Below are 21,994 nucleotides of genomic sequence, written 5' to 3'. Positions count from 1 at the left end.
AAATACACGGCAGCTATCACATCTAGGGGCTTTCTCTATGTGATCATCATTGATTGGCTTTAAACAATTGTTGCAGGGCTTCATTATTCACAATATAACCTTACAAACTTTACTTAGAAAAACTCCAATAAAAACAAAATAATTGTGGAGAATCAATATGCTACACACACAGTAGCGACTTAGCTCTTTAACTTTAAGCAAAATTAGTTTTAGTTGTTGCTATAATATTTTAAAAAAACTCAAAATTAAATCAACACAATTTGAGGTTAGGTTAATGTTTTGATAACTTACTTAACTTTTAATTGCTGTGTTTACTTAATATATACATACAGTGTGACCCATTTGTTTTCGGGTCACCCTGATAAAAAGTTTATTTTAGGTGCGATTTTGCTCGGGTTTTTTTTTAAATGTTAGGTCCAGAAAAACTGCAGCATTATAACAAAAAAAAATTCTGCCATGCAAATTCCAAGGCCTACTAATGTCAGTTTTTAAGGGCCAAATTTTTAAAAATCATGCTAGGCATTTTTTCAGCAAAAAATTGTGCACACCACTGGATTCGGCATCCCCCAAAACGGCCTTATACCAAATTTCACCAAAAAATATTAAGTAATAACAATTTTATAACAAAAAATAAAAAGGAAAATTATGCATTTATTTACATTTAAAAATGTGTAGATAGCCATAAAAAAACAAATTGAACAAAGATAATACAAGCAAATAACAATTTCGAACTAAATACTAATAAAAACAAACAATAAACTAACAAAAATAAATACAAATAAAATAAAAACAACAAACAAAAAAATTAAAAATTAACCGCTACTAAATTTTTGAAATTTCTACTAATCCACCATTGTTTTCTATGCATTTTACATTCCTTTTGCCTACATTTAAAATAACTTTACGGACTTGCTCTGGAGTAATTTCTGAACAAACCTGGATTATTTTGACTTGTAGATCTTCTAAATTTTGAGGTCTTGATTTGTACACTTTTTCTTTAAGTAAGCCCCAGAGAAAAAAATCGAGTAGCGTTAAGTCAGGATATCTCGGTGGCCACTCAACGAAAGAACTGTTTCGTCCTATTCAACAGTTTTCAAAATGTTGATTTAACCAGTCTCTTACTAAACGAGCATTATGGACAGGACAACCATCTAATTGAAACTTCAAATTAAGGTGATATCTTAAGGGTAAATCTTCTAATGCGTTCGAAAATTTATTCTTAAGAAAATTCAAAAATTTAATTGTATTCAAATTACCATCCAATTCCATTAAATCCATCACATCTTTTTTTGCATTTCGTAAAGCATTAAAAGCATTCTTACTGGAGAGAGCTTTTTACACAGTTAACGATTTTTTTTTGTAATCATTGATTTGAAATTTCGCACTAGCAGATTATGTATTTTTACTATCTGTACATGTTTAGGTATACTGCTTTTTGTAGCTATTTTAGGATTTTTTATAATTTTTTACTTTTTTAAACATTTTTTACATTTTTTTTAACGTAGAGAGATTTTTTAATGATCTTTTTTTTGAAATTGTATACATTAAATTGTATATTTTATAATAATATTTTTGACTACTTACAATTTCTAAATTGTATTAATCTGTATATATTGTAGATTATCTATTCTATTTATTTATTTATATTTTTTTTTAAATTTTGTTTTGTTTTTCTTTTTTTTAATTGTGTTTTGTTTTACAGCTTTGTCTACAAATTGTAACAATTTCTTGACAATAAAGCATTGATTGATTGATTGATTGATACCATTAAAGAAAAAAGGGCCAATAATTTTGTCCCCTAGTATTCCACAGCAAACGTTAATTTTTTGCGAATACTGTCTCCTTGCATTTATTATAAATTCTGGATTCTGCACGGACCAGTGGCGGCAATTTTGACCTGAGACTACGTCATTTGTGGTAAAAGTGGCTTCATCGCTAAAAAGGATTTCATCTAGAAAGTTTCTGTTGTTTAAATATTCTCTCTGAAGCCAATAGCATAACTCTAATCTTCTTGCCTGGTCACCATCCTCTAAGGTGTGCAAAAATTTTGGCTTAAATGCTTTTATGTTATTTTTTTGCAAACATCTTCTTATACTTTCTCTGGGGATGTTAAGGACCAAACTAGCCGTTCTGACACTACTTTGAGGATGGCCGTTAAAATATTCCAAAATATTTTAACGGCACGTCGTCCATTATGTCTATTTTTAAGTAGATTTTTCGAAACAGATCCTGTTTCATTGAAAATTTTATTAACACGTTGCACAGTACTTAGACTTACTGGTCTATCAGGATGACAAATATTAAATTCTCTGGCAGTTTCTCTCATCGAACGCGTGTTACCACCAACAAAAAAAGTTTACACTTGATAACGGTTGGAGATACTTACCAACCGAAACGTCGTGTTACATTAAATAAATAAGACAATGCAAGTCCAACAAGATGTTTTCACTGTACCATTGTCTACCACCTTCAAAAACAGACTTACCACCAACAAGACGAACAATTTCAATTTTTTCTCTTAAATTTAAATTTTCCATGATTACTAATACTATCTAAACACGTTCTATTACCACTTTTGACAGTTAGATGTCAAATGTGACAATTCAATATTTCAATAATTTTTAGAGACAATTTAGAAGTAAAGCCCATTTCTTTTTTTTATCATAAAATTGTTATTATTTAATATTTTTTCGTGAAATTTGGTATAAGGCCGTTTTGGGGGATGCCGAATCCAGTGGTGTGCACAATTTTTTGCTAAAAAAATGCCTAGCATGGTTTCTTAAAATTTGGCCCCTAAAAACTGACATTAGTAGGCCTTGGAATTTGCATGGCAGAATTTTTTTTTGTTATAATGATGCAGTTTTTCTGGACCTAACATTTAAAAAAAACCTAGCAAAATCGCACCAAAAATAAACTTTTTATCAGGGTGACCCGAAAACAAATGGGTCACACTGTATATTAAAAAAAAACACCACTTACTTATACTAAAAACGCAACAAAAAAAGAGCTAAATGATCTTATTTGAAAAAAAAATATACAATCAATTGTTATAAACCAATTAAATGAACCTTTCAATGCATACACATATGGTATGAACCGGTTGATTTCTTTGTTCTTAGAAGTAATTAATATCAAATCATTAACTGCGGTATTGAGATCAATCATCAGGTCTTTTATAGATTAATCAATAATATTTAATAGGATATTAAAGGCCTGAGTTCCGTGTAAATCAAAGTGAAGTATTATTTTTTAATTTTATTCAGAGCGTTTATTTATTTAGTTTTATAATGCTGATGTATTAGTTGCAAGTTTTCAACTTTATGTCCTTCTTTAACTCATCATGCTAGTTATTAAATGATGCTGAAATGTATACAACAATAAAAAAATATAATGCAAAAAAGAAGAACCATGGAAAGTGATTTCCATGTTAATAGAAATTTTTTCAAGTTTCAAATTTATGAATGAATGAACTGATTAGGGCAGTATAGCCTTAAATAAGTTTCTTAACTAGTTTTAATGATAATTTTTGGCACATGAAGGCGTCAGTTCTAGTGAAAGATTCTAGTTTAAAAACTAACCATCAACCAATTTTTTCCTCTAATAGACAAGGATACAAGTACACCTCGCTCAATGCCAATTTAATGCATGGTAATTGCAAAGATTGGATTTATAATTACTCTGACCGCAAACGAAAACAATATTTTTTATATATAAATATTTTTTCGCGCTAAAACAAGGTTATCTATTCTTTCAGGTTGATTTGCCATCTAATGTATCAAATAAAATATTTTTCAATTTCTATTATTTCTATTAAGTATAAAATTAGTGAAGCGGGGAAATGCAAGAAACAAATAATGAATATTCTTGTTTGGTTAGTTAAGGAGTTCATTCAGAAAATAAGTTCCCATGGAATATTATAACGTTTTTGATTAATAGAACAGAAATGTTCAACGCTTTAAATCAATTGAATCCGAACCGGATTAAACCGAATTCACTATTCTTAAGCAATTTTTCTTCTTACAATAAATTCGTAACATCCTTAAAGTATATTAAATCAAATATGCTTCTGGATAAACTCGCTGGAATGCCAGACACACGTACAAAGCGTATTTCGTAACGTATTCCGGGGATCAGAACGTAAATGCCGTGTATGTTCTCACTTCCGAAAGTAAATTCTGCGAAACGGGCTTTTCCGTATGTAAGGGCAAAAGAAAACACTTTTGCGGAACGGAGATGGGTTTTACCACCACTGGTTTTAAAATATTTTATTTGAAATGTTGGGAATGAATAAAATGATATTATATAAATAAATAAAAATATGTAAAAAATATATAATAAAACTTAGTTTTTATTTCGTGTGTTTTCTTTAATCGATCCACTTATTGTTGCTACCTTTGTTGCGAAGGACATTGCTATAAAGACGTTGAATATTTCTAATTATTTTTTTTACACAAATTAATATTAAAAAAAAATGAATTTATTTTTCGGATATTTGATCATTCCCCATGTCACCATCATAAATAGTAAAGTAAAATTCATAACCTCCGCATTGTTTACAAACACATTACGGCACTAACAAATTACACTAGTAAGTTTGAGGATCTATTAAAATCTTTTCATAAAATTCTAGTAATAACATTGAAGGGGAACTATTATTTGAAAATAGCCATTTAAACAATTACTAATATAAAGAGTCAAATATGGGTTGTTCCCACCATGAATATCATAAATTTTAGAGAAAAGAAATCGTACAAAAGAGAGTTCTTAAAGCATTTTTCAGCAAATCCTTTTTTGTGCATTTGCTATAGGCTTGTAGTGCCAAGGTCTTTACATGTTTGCACAACTGTCACGAGTGGATCAATGTTTGGAAAAATTGGAAACTTAAAAAAAGATGGACTGTGTCTGCCTTACACGCTGCCTTTCTCGCGACTGTTCTATCAGATCATAAAGCCGTTAAAATTAAAGTTCATTTTCTAAACATGCATAGTACAACTCACACAAAGCAAATTTTTCATAGACCAATAACACAGAGGGGTATCCAAAACATGTTCAAAATGTTGGAAAGCGTTGACTGGGATTTTCTATGCTCCCCTGATACTGTAAATGAGATCATTTTTTATTGGTTTGTTAGTGAATGCAATGGATGCATCATTCTCAGTAAAAAAGAAGAGTGTGATGGGAAATTGTCAGGTCTCTTGGTTTATTATTCATTTAAAGCAAATGCGCGAAACCTTGCATTTCTTAAACTCCTTGTATAGCAATAATAAATGTCTAGAACTTGCAGAACAGGTCAAAATCTTTAGAAAAAGGTATAGGGAAGAAATTATATCTGCAAAAAGGGTGGCAAACTCTCATTATATACTACAGGCTGATAATAGAACGAAAGCTGCTTGGCAGATTGTAGTTCTTCAGGTATAGCTGAGGAAACTCTCAAAAAGATTCCACTGGCCACGGCCACTGCTGAGTCATTTATGGATCAGGCCTGCCTGTCGGGTGTCCCTGTGGGGGGTTTTCCTTTTAGTGAAGTGACGTATATACAAGTTAGAGATGCTAAAAGTAATTTAAAAAATAAACATTCTAGAGACATATATGGAATGAATGTCCCTCTTCTAAAACAATTAAAAGAGCATTTAATATATCCATTAACAAAGCTTTTAAAATTATGTATAAGGGAAGGCATCTACATAAGCGGCTTTAAAATTCAAAAGATCATACCAATTTTTAAAAAAGGAAGTAGAAATGATTTAAATAATTACCGTCCAGTATCTTTGATTCCAATAATATCGAAGGTTTTTGAGATTCTTTTAAAAAATCAACTTTATATCTATTTTGAACAAAATGAAATCCTCAAAAACTTTCAGTATGGGTTTAGGAAAAAACAATCGATTGTTAAGGCTATACTGGATCTTATGGAGTATGTGGTTGAGGGCTTTGAAATGGGGTCTGCATATCCCATAGGATCCTTCTGAGAAAGCTTAAACTTTATGGTCTGACCCCACCCAGTTTATCACTTCTTGAAACTTATCTTCTTGAACGTGTACAGAAAACCTGTTCGGGTGGAGCTTTATCAGAAGAATGCAAAATAACTCATGGTGTGCCACAGGGTTCTAGTTTGGGGCCACTCCTCTTTATTATTTATGTCAATGATATCGACAGGTCAATTGAGTCTAGGCTGCTACTGTTTGCTGACGACACTACTGCTCTTTGGAGGAGTACTAGTTTGCAAGAACTGAAACTGATGCTGGTGGAGGTGAAGTCAGATTTGGGTAAGTGGTTCAGTGCAAATAGACTTAGCCTAAATGTCAACAAAACGGGGGAAGTCCTATTCTCTTTGAGAAATACAGAGGGTACCAATGTTGAGAGTTCGGATGGGGTGAGATTCTTGGGTGTTCACTTAGATCCTACTATGATATTTGATAAGCATGTGGAGTTCATTGCAAATAAATTGGCAAAACAAATATTTCTTTTAAAACGCTTAAAAGGCACAGTAAATAAGGATGTTTTGTTAATGGTTTACCATGCACTAATACAGTCCACCTGCAATTATGGTCTCTTGGCTTGGGGTCATGCACCTCAAGCTAGGAGAATCTTTAAACTGCAGAGAAGAGCTCTGAGGGTTGTCGAGGGTCTGGGTTTCAGGGACGATGTGACAGACTCTTTCAAAAAACTTAAAATTCTTATACTTCCATCACGGTATATCTTTGAATGTCTAATATATACAAAAAATGATTTACATAAATATACCCAGAGATTAGAAATTCATACTCACAGCACTCGACAGGTAGATTTCCTGGAAATGCACTTTCTGAGACTCAATAAATCTCGTATCTCAACTACTTATTATGCCCCAAGCTTTTTTAATAAACTTGCTAATAATATTAAAGCTCTAAATGAAAAAATTTTTGCTGCCTCAGTAAAAAAATTACTTGCTGATAGAGCTTTCTATAGCTTTGATGAGTATCTACAAGCTCAACTGTGAAAATTGGTGAAAATGGAACAAAAATAGGTTTTAGGAAATTGAAATTGATATTGGGGTTTCCAAAATTTTAACTGCTTGTAAATTGTGACTATTTTATTTAGTATTTGTGAAATTGTATCTTGGGTATTATTTTTTTAATATTCTAGATAAGGGTTTTAATTTGCAATGTAAAACTTTAATAATTTGTGAGTGAAATAATTTTTTAATATGTATTTATCTACTTGTAACGATTGTAAGAAATTTTTTTTTTCATAAGCATGAATAAACTTTATTTTAAAGAGAGCCATTTTCAATAAAAGAGAACGTTTTCCTCAAAATAGCTGTACAGTTGATTTTTTAATAATATGTGATCTTCGCAAGAGTAAACCCGTCTTAAAAATAGGCATCATTTTGGAAACAAGATAGAAGAATGTGTCCTGTCGAGGTATGATAAATAAGCTGGATTTTTAATTTTTATAATAATGCTTGGATTATTTTTCTATACCATACTTCACTTGTATCGAGCTTTAGCTAAATTTAAGACCATCTGGAATTTAGCAAAAGCTTCCTATTTAGAAGTTTGTAGTTGTAAGTTAAATTATTTTTCAAACTGTGTCAATTCTGTCCATAAACCTTTCGTTGGACTCTTTCTTACTACAAAATAATGAAACCCAATCACAACATTCCAAGGCCTGAAAGAGCCTTGTCGTGATAGTTCTTGTGATTGGATAGTGCACAACATATATACTTGACCTTCCTACTTTTGGTATCAAGACCTTTGAATGTCAATGGCACAATAGTCCTACAAGAAAGGGTTAAAATCATTTGTTGTCTATGGTAATTGCCTATAAAACTTTATCTATAATGCTTATTGTATCTGTTTTAGAAAATCTCTCCTGGTTATTTTATTAAAATCATTATATAAAAACATACAAAATACTTTTTTTGCAACCAGATAAAATATAGGAGCAAACGCTCAAGAAAAACCTTTAAATTTATCATTTATTGGTCTATATTTAGTAATTATTACCTTCATTGCTGCTAATTCACAATAAAATTTTACGGAAAAATCTACTATTTCCACTAGATTTTTGAAACCAATGCTAGGCTGAATGGTACGGGACCTCAGATAATACATACATATAGACAATACTAATTAAACATAATTTATTACACTAAAGCAAAAACAAAGTAATGATCTAGCAGTAAAATGGGAAGCAACTAAAAGTACGTAGAATTAAGATAGATAGGTAAAGAAAAGGAAATTTCAAAAACAGAAAAACAACTAGGAGCACGTAAGTGTTCGGGCATAAAAAAGGCGGACAATGAAGGTTTATTAATAAAACTACTGGAATAACTAAACGTAGTGACATTCAGAATCCCAGCATCATCTATTGTGATGTTCTAAAAATGGCACAGAACCCTTTTTTTTAAATCTTCTTATATTTTTCTACTCTAACTAAGCAAATTTCAATTTTTCAATCTTTGTGTTAGCAAAATTTACAGACTCAAGTAACATCGACAATATTCCTAAGAACAATGTTTCTAAAAGTGACAGTGTTTGGTGAAATTATTTAGTTAGTTTAGTTATTATCTTACAAAATTTAATGTCATTCATAATTTGTAAAGTTAAAGGTAATTCAAATGTTAGTTAGTTTCAGTTCGTAAATCGCCATGGCCGAGTTTGATTTAAGACTTCTAAGAAGCTTCACTATACAATAAAGGGTTCCATATATAGCAGGCGTTTTTAATAATTTTTACTGCATTTACAATATTCAACATTTTACTTCTTAACTAGTGAGCCGAGAGTACGCTTCTCTTATATATATATAACAACAGTCTCAAGATACAGTGTTTAGCATACATTTAAACTAACTTCACTGTCAATGCCGACAAAAAGAACAAGACAGAAGTATTTGAAAGGAGTACTGGTAGGCAATCCAGGGTCAGACAAGTGCTTATATGTTATCAACCATTAACATGCATAAAGATAAATTGGAAGAGCTAGTATTCAGCTGTTGCGCATCAGCCAGGATAGTCTCATGAATGTATTAGTCTGAAATGATAATTAGGGCAGTTAAAAGTTTCTTATGTGGTTTTTTGTGAGGTGTGCTATCTTCATGAAGTGTTTTATTTTATTTGTTTAATTTACGTTCTTATTGAATGGGTTTAGAAATTTATTTCATTTTTCAAATTTAAGATTCTAATTTTTATTGACGTTGCAATAACCATACACTATGTCGCCTAAAGTTGTACGTCTCCGTTATTATTTCATTAGAAAGAAGTTTTGTAATAGGGTCCGATGAGTCTATATATCTATGATAGCACACCTTGCAGTTAATGTAGAAGCAGGTCATCAATTTAATCGATTTATAGCTTTTAAATTAAAAAAAAGTACACACCTCTTAGTCAATAGATTGTTCCTCTAAATCCGGTCGTCCACCTAAAAGACATTTGTTCACGTCAAAAGACAATTGTCGTCGACGTGTCGCCGACATGTCACTTTTTATCAGAACTCATAGTTTTAAATTGCCTCTCGTACATTAAACGGACACGTCGCAAACGAGCCAGTACTTGTCTGCGACACTGCTTGCTGTGTTTTCAAGTGACATTTGTCGTTTGTTCAATACGGTGAACGTGTGTGTGCAGCGAAAATATAAAGGAAGACCCTAATTTTAATATTAAATTTGTGGAAGCTGTTGAAAAGTACAGGGTATTATATGATTACACTTTAAGCGTTGAATATTCAAAGAGACACTTTCAGGAAAAAACATGGAATGAAGTTGAAAAGGGATTTAATGAAACAGGTAAAACTGAAATAATTTGTTATATTGTTTTAATTTGGAGCATATTGGGCTTGCCATGGCAAAGCTGCATATGGCTGAATAACACATTGACAAAGTCTTTCTCGAAGAGCAAGAGCTTCTTCTGTATTTCGTCGGGGATCAGGTTGAAGTGACTGTAAAGTAACACTCTCAGAATCGTCTTGAACTGATATTTGGGACAGTTCTCCTTCACGTTTTCAAATGAAATTATGCAAGATGCATAATGCTTTCACAATTTTGTCAGTTTTTTTCTGAGGAACAGAGAATAGGACCTTGAAGTAATTTAAATTTCGAAACCAATATTCCAAAGACACATTCGACGAGCTCGTGACAGCCTATAATTAAATATCCGTTTTTGATTTGTTAATCCTCTCATTGGAAATGGTTTCAGCAAATGCGTTGAAAGTGGAAATGCTGCGTCACCTACAAGGTAGTACGGAAAAGCCAGCTCATGTGGCTCCTTTAGTAATGGCTGCGATTGTGGAAAATTCAGTGTGCCTGCTTTAAAATGTATACCAATACTTGATTTACGGAAAACGGCACCATCGCCATTTCTGCCATAATCACCCACATCAATAGCAATAAAGTTACTGTCGGCATCTGCGATAGCTAACAACTGTATAGAAAAATAATTTTTATAATTGTAAAATGCCGATCCAGATTTAGCAGGACAGTTTATTCTAATATGCTTGCCGTCAATACTTTCTACGCAGTTTGGCAAATTCCATAAATCGTTAAACCTCTTTGCTGTGGCAATCCATATTTGTTCGTTAGGAACGGGCATATATTCCTCGCGCAAACATTCCCAAATACTATCCGATACTTCTTCGACTATTCGTCCTATGGTACTCTCACCCCTTATAAAATGAAAAGACAATAGCTTAAAACTTAATCCCGTAGCAAAGTATCTGTAAAATAAAATAAAATATGTCATATGTGTGTAAACTTCATAGTAATAAACAGCACTAATAAATGTTTTTGACAAATAATTTTACAAAAAACAAGCGTAAAATGTTTTAAAATTTGTTTCTAAAATATAAACTTCTCTTTAATGGAATAGTGCATTATATTTATATTTTATTTATGTGCCATACTCAATATAATAAGAAATTGAAAACTTAGTTACAATTTCATTTCAGGTGCAGCCTGCAAAGAAAAATGGAAAAATATTCGATCCGCCTATGACACTTAAGACAAAAGCCTCCATCTGGTTCTGCAGCAAAACCTAAGAAAACCTATTATTTGGCTAAATATTTGCATTTTCTTATAGCTTTTTTCCAAATCTAGAAGTCAACAGAGTAATATTCCTTTACAACAACTAGTAGAAGATGAAGATAAGGATAGCAGTTCTAGCGATGTTAATGAAGTTGCCAGCGACAATTTGGATCAATGTTCTGCAACAAATAAAACCGAAATAGTGGCAAATAAAAATGTTGAAAATATTGAAGAACCTATTTTTAAAAAACAGAAAACCCTAGCTAAATTTCATAATTATACTAAAACCCAAAAACTGAGACAAGCAAAATTGGATCCATTGGAGAAATGCGCTATAGATTATTTCGATTATAAAAATACTACAAAAGAAATCGACGATCCGGATTTGCAATTTTTAAAAAGCCTTTTTGCGGATATACACAGAATGAACCATACTCAGAAGCATCAGTTTAAAATGCGAACCATGCAAGCAATAGGTGATATAATATATCCATCAGAGCCACAAACACGTTCTTTTGAAGCCGTTAATATATCACATACACAATCATCAGACATCCTCAAGAAACCTATCCCAGATTTCCACAAGATGGTTCCGATCGACTACTGTCAAAGAGCTCCTCGACACGTACTGAGTCCCCGCAGTACATTCAATTAACAGCACCATCTTATTCGAGAAATGTAAATATACCACTACTGATTTCACCCAATCAATCAATAACACCATGTTCATATTCAACCATTTCAAGTGCTCCATCACCATTAATATCTCCAAACGATGACGATTATTGATTTTCTACTTGCAGTTAATACTACTAAGTTTATTGTTACAATGTTGTTTACAGGTTAGTTTATCCCCGTCAATTACTTTCTGTGTAATAAAGAAATAATTTTTTACTTACCGCAACGTTATTATTAATTTTTCTTCAGGTGATATACTCACGAAATTTTGTATTTTGCTTGGCGATATGGGGTTCCAGTTTATAAAGTAATACAAGAAAGCTAGCTCATGACATTCTGTAGAACGATTGCAATTTTATTAGGATCTTCGATGATTTCTTTTGATCTGCCGCTTACGAATGCACTTCTCTCTTGATTGGCAGTAAAGTATGGATGAACCCAAAACTTTCTTTTTTGTTTTCTACGTCGGTGAACCAACGCGAGTAATAAAATTGCATCCTCGTCCGACGACATGATGCGTACAAGTGGACGAGCTCAGCTTATTTCCTTACGACATTTGTTTTCGGACAATTGTCGCAAACAAATTGTGGACGACATGTCGAATAAATGGATGACCGGCCTTACTCTTTAAAATGTTTAAGGAAACAGGGCAAAAGAAGTTGTCTTCTTTGATAACATTTTTGTGATATTTACACCTCGAAATATTCTGTATAGGTTTAGACTTAAACACCCAGAGTAGTTTGTATAGAAGCATTGTAACTTGTAACAATAACTATTTTAATATTAGTTCTAATAAATACTTACTTTGCCTATGAACCTTGGAATAAAGTTTAGATTTTAATTTTTTCTTATGGAACTGAATTTAATTCTTAATTTTTTAAAATAAAACTGTATTAAATTGATTATCCTTCTTTAAAGAAAAGATCATAGAATAAGTTTTTTTAGTCTATAATTAACTTTTACAATTATCTTGCATAATAAGGACTTGCATATGAAAATCAATTTATTCACTGCAGTCCTACCCAAATTGAACGTAAGGATGGCCAATACGTGTGGCATATTGCATTTCCTCTCTATGCATGCGCAAGTGGAAAAACAAAAAATGGATCAACCATTGTCGTTTTTTCTTTAAGTTAATACTTTATCTATGCATATCTATTGCGTATTAATGTGTGGTGATTTTGGCAACCAAGAAAAGATTGAATGTGCAGTTCGCAGGAATAAGGAATAAAGAGAGTGGTGTGCATCGATGATTAATTTATGTTAAATCACTTACATTAAATAAAATTGTGCTTTAAGAAGTAGAAAAACTAAGTCTGGTGCCTATCGACACAGGCACATTGTTTCTGCTATTTAACTTCTTCAGGGAAAAGTACTAAAAGGAAAAAGTAGATAGGAAACACATGTAAGAGTTTTAAGGCAATTAAACAGATCCTACTCTCTACATATCACGTTAAATACAAATAAACTATATAATTTTTGTCGAGTGCTTAGTGACTTAGTTGTCTCATTGCTATTTTTTAAATTGGTAGTTCAAAGGTTCTCATTGGCATATGTCAAGAATATTACAAACCTTCACGTTCAGTGGCTACATCTCTGCTCATCAAAGGCCATATTGATGATTCATTAAATCTAAGAAAATATGTAATAAGGATATGGGCATATTGTCAGAGGCCTTAAAAAAGGTCTGATTATTGCTGCAATGTATTTAATTCGTTTCTGTAATTTAATATAGAATTAACGGATCTTCCATAAAAATAGGCGTTACTCAGGGAGGTTTTTCAATGTCACACAAAAATATATTGGTAAATACTCTTTAACTAAGGTACATACTATATATTACAGTTTTCGCTATTTATACTACAACTTCTATTACTTGCCTTATGTTTCTTTGAGTAAGTCACAAATTTAAGATATTTTCATTTTACGGATCGCTGGTGGTAAAAGTTGCCGCTAGACAAAAATAGTATCAGGGTCATCATTGCAAATCGTCTGGCTGGGTGTACAACCGGTATACCGCGTAAAATGTATGGAAAGCGAGTTTTTCGCAGATTTTCCCTTGTCTTGTTTTTCTTTATCGGGCGGGTTTTTGTATTTTAATCTTTGGTTTATGATACCTATAGTATTTAACGTGGATTAAAGGATGATTTAAACTAGCACTTGTGCAGAAAACTGACGCTATTACTTTAATATTTTAAAGTGAAAATAGAAAATATCCTACGCACACATATTATAAATATGATTAAAATAATTGAATTGTGTGCACCCGCAACGTAAATGAACATTCCGGGCAAAAACCTCAATAATCTATCCAAGATTGTTTCACGGTTATTAACTGAATCTATTGATGAAGCAAAGCAAAGCATAAATTCATCACATGTCAATAAAATGCAAAAGCAAACGCCGAACAACAAATCGAGTTCATGTGCTCGAGCAAACGAGATAATCTAAACCGAGAGAGCACTTTTGTTGGTCACGTATTTCAGAAATAAAGAGTATAAATCTAAAGTAGAGCGCGAGATGACTTTTTAGTAATGAACCTCGAAGTAGATTGGCGTGCAATTTAACTCGAATTTTAATAGTTGCCAGAGTAATGTACGACGTGTATACCTTCCTTCGGTCATTTTTCTCTCACAGTGTTCTTTTGTCTGAAGGGCATCGATATTCGATATGGTTAATGACGCGTGCACGTATCGAACGGTACCAAGGATCATTTTTTCTCCATACTTTTTTTTATAATTTTTTTTTATTTTAACAATTCGATGATCACACAATATGTAGCATTAGTTTTATTAATAGAATTTCGGAAAAACTTCAGCAACACGGTTTTGTCTTTTTAGTACAAAATTGACTTGTTAAATCACATTTTCTTTAAGCATATGTACCGAAAATTACATTTTTATTGTTCTTTAACCTTCTTTTAATTATGACTGATAATAATAATACGTTTATTGGTTACCAAAATAATACGCGCTATAACTAATTAATTAAATGGTAACTAATAGGCTATTAATGCACACTTCCTGCAGCATTTAACAAAATAGTAATAGTAGCAAAACTCTTTATTTTAATATCTCGATACGTGTCCTCGGGACAAGATAACAACTCTTAGTTTTCGAAAGATCTAATTGATGTTAATGTTAACGATATTCACATCCATACAACATTTGACTTTTTCTAATCAATATGAGGTATTTTAAATTAAAGGATTTTATTAAAAAAAACAGAGCATGCAAGTCTCGTCGGCAGTGCATACTCAATCAGTTTGCTTCAGTGCTCTCTCCTCCTTATACATAAATAAGCCTTAGACAACAGTTTTGAAGCTTCCGAATTCTGGCTGCATCAGAATAATCAAAACAGGGGCCGTAGATGGTGTCACAAAAGTTTAATGGTGATAAAGCTAACGAATCACACATAATTAAAGTTAAAAAAGAAAATTAAATAAAGATTTCAGAGCAGAATATCCATTTCTTAACTTAAAAGTGACATATTCTTTAAATCTTAGTTTATTATCGATAATAAGCTTTATATTTTTAGAAAATGTCTTAGACGATATAGCATTATTTTTCGCATGCAAATTTAAATTTTCCGCGATATAGGGCCGGTGGTTATCATTACAGGAAAGAATAACAAAAAGATATACAGGGTGTTCATTTGAAAACTCCCCACCACGGACTTATCGAAAACCACTGTTTAAAAAAAACGCCGAAATACATCAAAAGGTTTGTCAAGGGGGACAACTTTCTAACCTAAAATTACTTCATCCTCTTTCACCCATTGCCCCACAGGATCATCCCCTTAAAAATTTTAAATGGCAAGGGGTATCGAGTAATAGCTTGTTTAAAAGGTCTTTCGAAGTCTTTTATTTTGACGTTTGATTTTTTTAAATTCGTTTTCGAGAAAATTAGAAAAATCTTAATTTGTTCAGATAGAAAACAAAAACATGTAAATATCAGATTTTATTTCAATAAGTGTTCAAAATGTTGCCCGTTTTTGGCCAAACAATGATATAGTCGATGTTTAAATTCCTGACGGACATTTTCAAAAACATGTTGTGGGATATCGATGATGCGTTGACGAAGTTCATCCAAACTTTAAGGTTGGGGAGTAAACACAATAGATTTCAAATGACCCCATAGAAAAAAGTCTAACGGCGTTATATCAGGAGATCTAGCAGGCCATTCTATAGGCCCCCTTTGCCCTATCTATTTATCTGGAAACTCGTCATCTAGCCATTGCCGAACGAGAAGAACATAGTGAGGAGGAGCGCCGTCTTGCTGGAAATATATTTCAGCCTTATCAAGTATAGGGTTTCCATCATCATCGATTTGGTTTACAATGGATTCAGTGATAAGCGGATTAATGGTATTTTCCAACATATCCAAATAAATGTCTCCATTTAAATTTCCGGTAATAAATAATGGCCCAATCACTTTATTTCCTAAATTGCCTGCCCATACATTAATTTTTTGAGGGTACTAGGTATGCCCTTCTACAAATCCATGAGGATTTTTATTGCTCCAATATCTACAGTTATGCTTATTAACAAATCCATTTAGATATTCTGTACATGAATAGTATTATCATTAATCGCTTGAGTCATTTTTTCACAAAACTCAACTCGCCTATCGAAATCGTCTTCGGTTAACTCTTGCAATATTTTCATTTTGAATGTATGAAATTTATGAAGTTTGGTAACTGTGTGAACAGAGCCTAATGAAACACCAGTGACAGCAAAAATTTTGCGTAATGAAGTATTAGGATTTATTCCAAAATGACTCAAAACTTCAACTTGAGCAGCTTCATCCAAAATTCGCCGGTGATCACGTTTTTTATTTGCAACAGATCCAGTTACAGTAAACTTGGTAACAAGGTCAAAAGACATACCTATGCGAAGTTATCTTCTCTGGATGTCTGGCGTTAAACGTGACGCAACATAAATTAGAATAATTTCCACTCTTTCGGCTAGTGTGTAAACCATTTTGGAAGTAAAATCAATCAACAAATAAATTTTCACTATTCCAAGACTGTCATAAATGTAACTGACGGCAAAATAAATTCTTTATTTTCCTTAGCAACTATAAATAACTAAGCAGGTATAACAATAAATATAGTTCGCCCAGGATATCTGTGTTGATGAAAAGAATGCGGAAAAAAAATCAGGTTGTTATTTTGTTTTTTCCACGTCTAATCTTCGGAATTGTTGTTTATGTGGGTTGTTTCCGTTTTAAATTATAAACGAATTGTAGATTTGGCAAACCCTAATGAGCAACATTTTGAACACTTATTGAAATAAAAACTGATATTTTCATGTTTTTGTTTTCTATGTGAACAAATTAAGATAAACAAAGATTTTTCTAATTTTCTCCAAAACGAATTGACCGATTTAAAAAAATCAAACGTCAAAATAAAAGACTTTGAAAGACCTTTTAAACAAGCTATTACTCGATACCCCTTGCCATTTAAAATTTGGAGGGGATGACCCTGGGGGGCAGAGGGTGAAAAGGGGTGAAGTAATTTTAGGTTAGAAAGTTGTCCTCCTTGACAAACTTTTTGACGTATTTCGGCGTTTTTTTATTTGAGCAGTGGTTTTCGATAAATCCGTGGTGGGATGTTTTCAAATGAACACCCTGTATAATATATTTGTTAATACAATGCTTAGAATTAACTACTTCAAAACTTTTGAATGAAACGTAAAGCTGCGTGTCATCTGTATAGCAATGATGGTTCCAGTGTGTTAGATTATTACTGATTTGTGTCGTATAAAGAGTATATAATAACGGCCTCAAAATGCTACTCTGATGCACTCCCAATATGATAGCAAGTGCCTCAGACATTCTACCATCATTACCTTTTGCTTACGACCAATGCCAAAGCTGAATTACCAAATCCAATATACTCTAATATAACCAATAATATTATATGGTTTATCACGTCAAAAGTCTTTATGAAGTTTAGGAGTACCATAACTGTAGTCTGATTGTTGTCAAGGGCCTTAAATGTATCCTCAGGTACTTGTGACAGAGCAGTGAAAGTAATATGGCTCAGTGTAAAGAAAATACTTCATAGCTTCTATGTATTTTAAATAGAATAAATGAAATTTGACACCTAGGTATGAGGAAAATGCGCATTTTTAGTTCCAATCAGGTCCGGTTTTTTTTGACAAAAAAATGTACAAATGATGATGTTATAAATCTTTAATCTACATCAACTACACAGGAAGAAATAATTTTTATCGTAATTTACATATTTTACACAAGCATGCAAACGCTTGTTTCTGGTGTTTAATCAATTCTGTCAAATAGCACCCTAATGGGAACCTAATTTTTTAGATAAATATTTTTTGCCGAATATTTTGGTGTAGGTTTTATTCAAATTCCTAAAAAAATAACTTAATCCATAAGTGTATGAAGTTTTTTTTAAATTTAAACAGGGTATTTTGACATCAACTGAAACAAATTTGTCTTCTAAATCAACTGCATTTAAAAAACTTACATTCTGGAATACATCCGTTATAACGAATAGTATGCATTATGACATTATTGGGAATTAGAACTTAGAAAATTAATAAAAGGCTAGAAATAGCATTCCATGGAACTATGGGCAGTTGGTTTGCTTAAAACATTTCTACTAAATAAATACTGAAAAATACTCGTTGTCCTGTTTAGTGTTCTGCATTTAGACACACTTAAGACTAGTGTGTCTAAATGTTATGTATAATTTTAATACTATCAAATGTATTCCTACTATGGAAAACTCCTGGGCTTAACTGACAATAAGCACCGATGATGGCTCATACGCCGAAAGCGCTCTGCTAAGCTTTTAAAAATAAATTGCTCTGAATACATCTAGTTTGATTAATTTGTAAAACATTACTGATGCAATGAGGTCACATGCTTATGAAGACATTACAAAAAACTCTTCTCATAATATCATAAAAACTTGTCAATTAATTTGAGAGACACAAAACAATACTACTGTTCCTTCTCAGTAAAATATCAATAATTTTTTTAAATAAATTAAGATACCCTTTAATGACGGCAATATTTAATAAATGTAGATAATGTGTTTTAAATAAAAAGGTAATGACATGGCAATGCTGCTCGATTCCATTGTTGATGCCACCGATACAAATAATCATTACCAGTGACGTCGTCAAAAAAGATGTACATGATAGTTATTCATTAATAATAAAGTATGCTTTAAACATAAGTAATATTAACGTTTATAATCTATTTTTATGTGAATGAAATGTTTATTAGATTTTTCAATAATTCATTCATTCCTTTTAAGATATGAATTTGTTTGCAAAACTTTATTGTATTAAACAAATATCAGTCTTACATTATTTATTTTATATCACATCAGATAATATATACAGGGTGCTGACTTCTTCAAAGGGACAGTATTGCTATATCGGAAACTAATCTACTTAATATGCTTATTGAAAAAACATAATAACTATTGATATGTATTATGCCATTTTTCTTCCAAAGCAACAGCAAACCAGTTTTATTTTACTTACACTCCTATTTCACACAAATAGTCACATTTAAGTTTTTTATAAGATCCCCTATTCTACGTTTATGAAGACGGTTCCGCCATGATGTGATGTTATGAAAGTATCGATATTGACTTGTTATAAAAGGCTATAGATAATAATAATAACGTTTATTAAACAATATACATAATATACTTATTAACCAATACAATACATATAAAAATATAAACGTTTAGAAATATCACTGAAGCACACTATAAGCACTTGTGCGTGATTTGTGGTTACATAATCGGGTCAATGTCAAATTTAGGTAATTATGTCCTTATTGGGTAAACAGACTATAACAGGGTTAGAAAGTTTGTTTCAGGGTACACTCAGAACAATATAAACCTGTAAGTTGATATTTCAAAACACCCTGAAACAAAAAGCATCTATTGGATATATTTAAGATTTATTAAATCATTAAAAACTTCTCTCCCCTTCAAAAATATACAGTTCTTGGCTTTGCGTTTAAAAAATTAAAGCCTTCAACTATCCTTATATCATTTGGGAGCATGTTATACAATCTCAGAGCAAAATATTTTAAGCTCCTCTGTCCATGAGTTTTACGAGTCGTGGTTGGATATACCAAGTTGTTTTGTGGGGTAATTCTAAAATCAGTGCGATATATTCTGTCTCTGCCAAAAATGATTTTTAAAAACCATTTTTGAATTGATTTTAATTTTTGTATATGTGTTTCAGAAACGCTTCCCCATCCCAAAATACTATAAACTAAATGACTTTGTACAAGAGACATATATACAGTTTTTAAATGTTCAGTAGTCAAAAAGTCTCGAAGGTACATACATTTTGAGAGAAGTCCCCTTAACTTCCGAACCATTTCATCGACATGAAGGTCCCATTTCAACAAATTGTCAATTTTAATATCGAGATGTTTAAAAGATGTTGCTTCGGGTATTTCACAATCCCCAATCTTAATGTTGCCAAGCCTTTGAAGGGAACTTCTGTAAGTTGCAAAACACATGTAGTTAGTTTTTTGTATTTTTAAAGTTAATTTATTGTGTTGAAACCAGTTTTTTAATTCCACAAAGTCTTTTTTAATTTGGGTTGTTATAATTTGCCAAGACTTTGATCTACAGAGTAAAACTGGAACCAGCGTTTCATTTAGTTTAAGCTTAAGCATGTCGTTTACATAAACCGCAAAAAATTAAGGACCCAACACAGTTCCCTGGGGTACTCCATACCCAACATCTCGTTTACTGCTTCAAAGTCAACACGCTGCGTTCTATTTGTAAGGTAGCTTTTAAGCAAATCGAAAACTTTGCCTTGGAGTCCACAGCTGTGTAGTTTTTTTAAGAGTAGCTCATAACAGACAGTATCAAATGCCTTAGAAAGATCCATGAACAGGCATAAGCAAGCTTCACTATTATCTAGTGCATTAAATATTTGCGATGTTAAAAGTTTAATTGCATCCTGCGTAGATCTTCCCTCTCTGAAACCAAAATGCAAGTCTGATAATACATTAAATTTAGTTAAGAAATTTGTCATTCTTTTTTTAATTAATTGTTCAAAACCTTTTGAAAATGTTGACAAAAGTGAGACAGGTCTGTAATTTGATATTTCTATTTTATCGCCATTTTTATATAAGGGTTAAATAGTTCCGATTTTAAGAGAGTCCGGAAAGCACCCTGTATCAAACGACTTATTTATTATCAACGTCAAAATCGGTGAAATTTCTGTCGATATTTGTTTTAGGCATTCACTTCTTATATTGTCCCATCCAGGAGATTTTCCTATCTCAAGGTTCATTATAGTTCTATTGACTTCAAAGATTGACACGTGCTAGATATTGAATGTCCTTCTTATAGTTTGGCAAGTATTTAATCTTTTTAGCAAGGTTCTCACCTAGGTCGCTATAGAAGTTATTGAATTCATTTGAAATAGTCTGTTTCTCAGTGTATACATTACCATTTGTTGTTTTTATTTGGCGTATTTCAGTCTTTGATTTAGTTTTATTACAAATTTTATTTAGGCAGTCCTAAAGTTTTGATTTTGACGAAGAATTTTGGTTTATTTGCATTTGAAAATATTGTTTCTTACTATTTTTTATTTGGATTTTTAATTTATTTTTATATGCGTTATTATTATTTTTAATATCTATATTATTCGGTTGTGGAAGTAAGTCATTGTATAGTTTTTTTTATAATAGTTTTTTGTAGATTAGAGTTCATCCATTCTTTCCGAAAATGGTTTTTGTTTTGTTTAAATTTTACAACCGTGCATGGTATTCCTTTCTAAATAGAATTGCAGTTTGTCTACAAAAACTTTCATACTTGCACTTCCATCATTTGTGGCATAAACTTGATCCCATGTTTCTAGTATCAAATAGTTCTTAAGGTTAGTATAATTTGTGAAGCGTTTAATTTGAACTGGTTTTATTTCATTAAAATGTTGTGTAAAAGGAACAAATAATGCTACTGGGTAGTGATCAGTAATATGATTTTGAAAAACAAATGATTTGGAATTTTATGGTAATGTACTTTGACCTTTAAAAAAGATATGATCAAGACAAGTACTAGATCTAGATCGTGTGATTTTGTTTATGAACGATTTAAACTGAAATTGCGCTAAAATATTTGTGTAGTTCTCAATATTTTGATGTGTTATGTTAAATAAATTCATGTTAATGTCTCCTATTAGAAGGTATGTTTTATATTTTTTACATTTGTCCAAGTATATGAGCAAACTGTTATTAAATGATTCTTTTTCTATTTGTGGAGATTTGTATATTCCTGTTATAAGAATTAGTTTGTTTTC

The 21,994-nt window shown here is 31.7% G+C and overlaps 1 protein-coding gene and 1 long non-coding RNA gene across 2 annotated transcripts in view; one reads left to right on the top strand and one right to left on the bottom strand.

The window, feature by feature from the left end:
• LOC126745089 (protein jim lovell) overlaps positions 1 to 21,994 on the bottom strand; it is a 206,742-nt gene that overhangs the window by 138,445 nt on the left and 46,303 nt on the right. The window lies entirely within an intron of this gene.
• Positions 9,444 to 11,897, top strand: LOC126745090 (uncharacterized). Its single transcript, XR_007663427.1, has 2 exons — positions 9,444 to 9,765; positions 10,923 to 11,897. It is a non-coding gene; the product is annotated as an uncharacterized LOC126745090 (long non-coding RNA).

The sequence above is a fragment of the Anthonomus grandis genome, chromosome 15, assembly GCF_022605725.1.
Source record: "Anthonomus grandis grandis chromosome 15, icAntGran1.3, whole genome shotgun sequence".
In the NCBI taxonomy this organism is placed as follows: Eukaryota; Metazoa; Arthropoda; class Insecta; order Coleoptera; family Curculionidae; genus Anthonomus; species Anthonomus grandis.
This window is presented reverse-complemented; position numbering and strand designations above follow the sequence as displayed.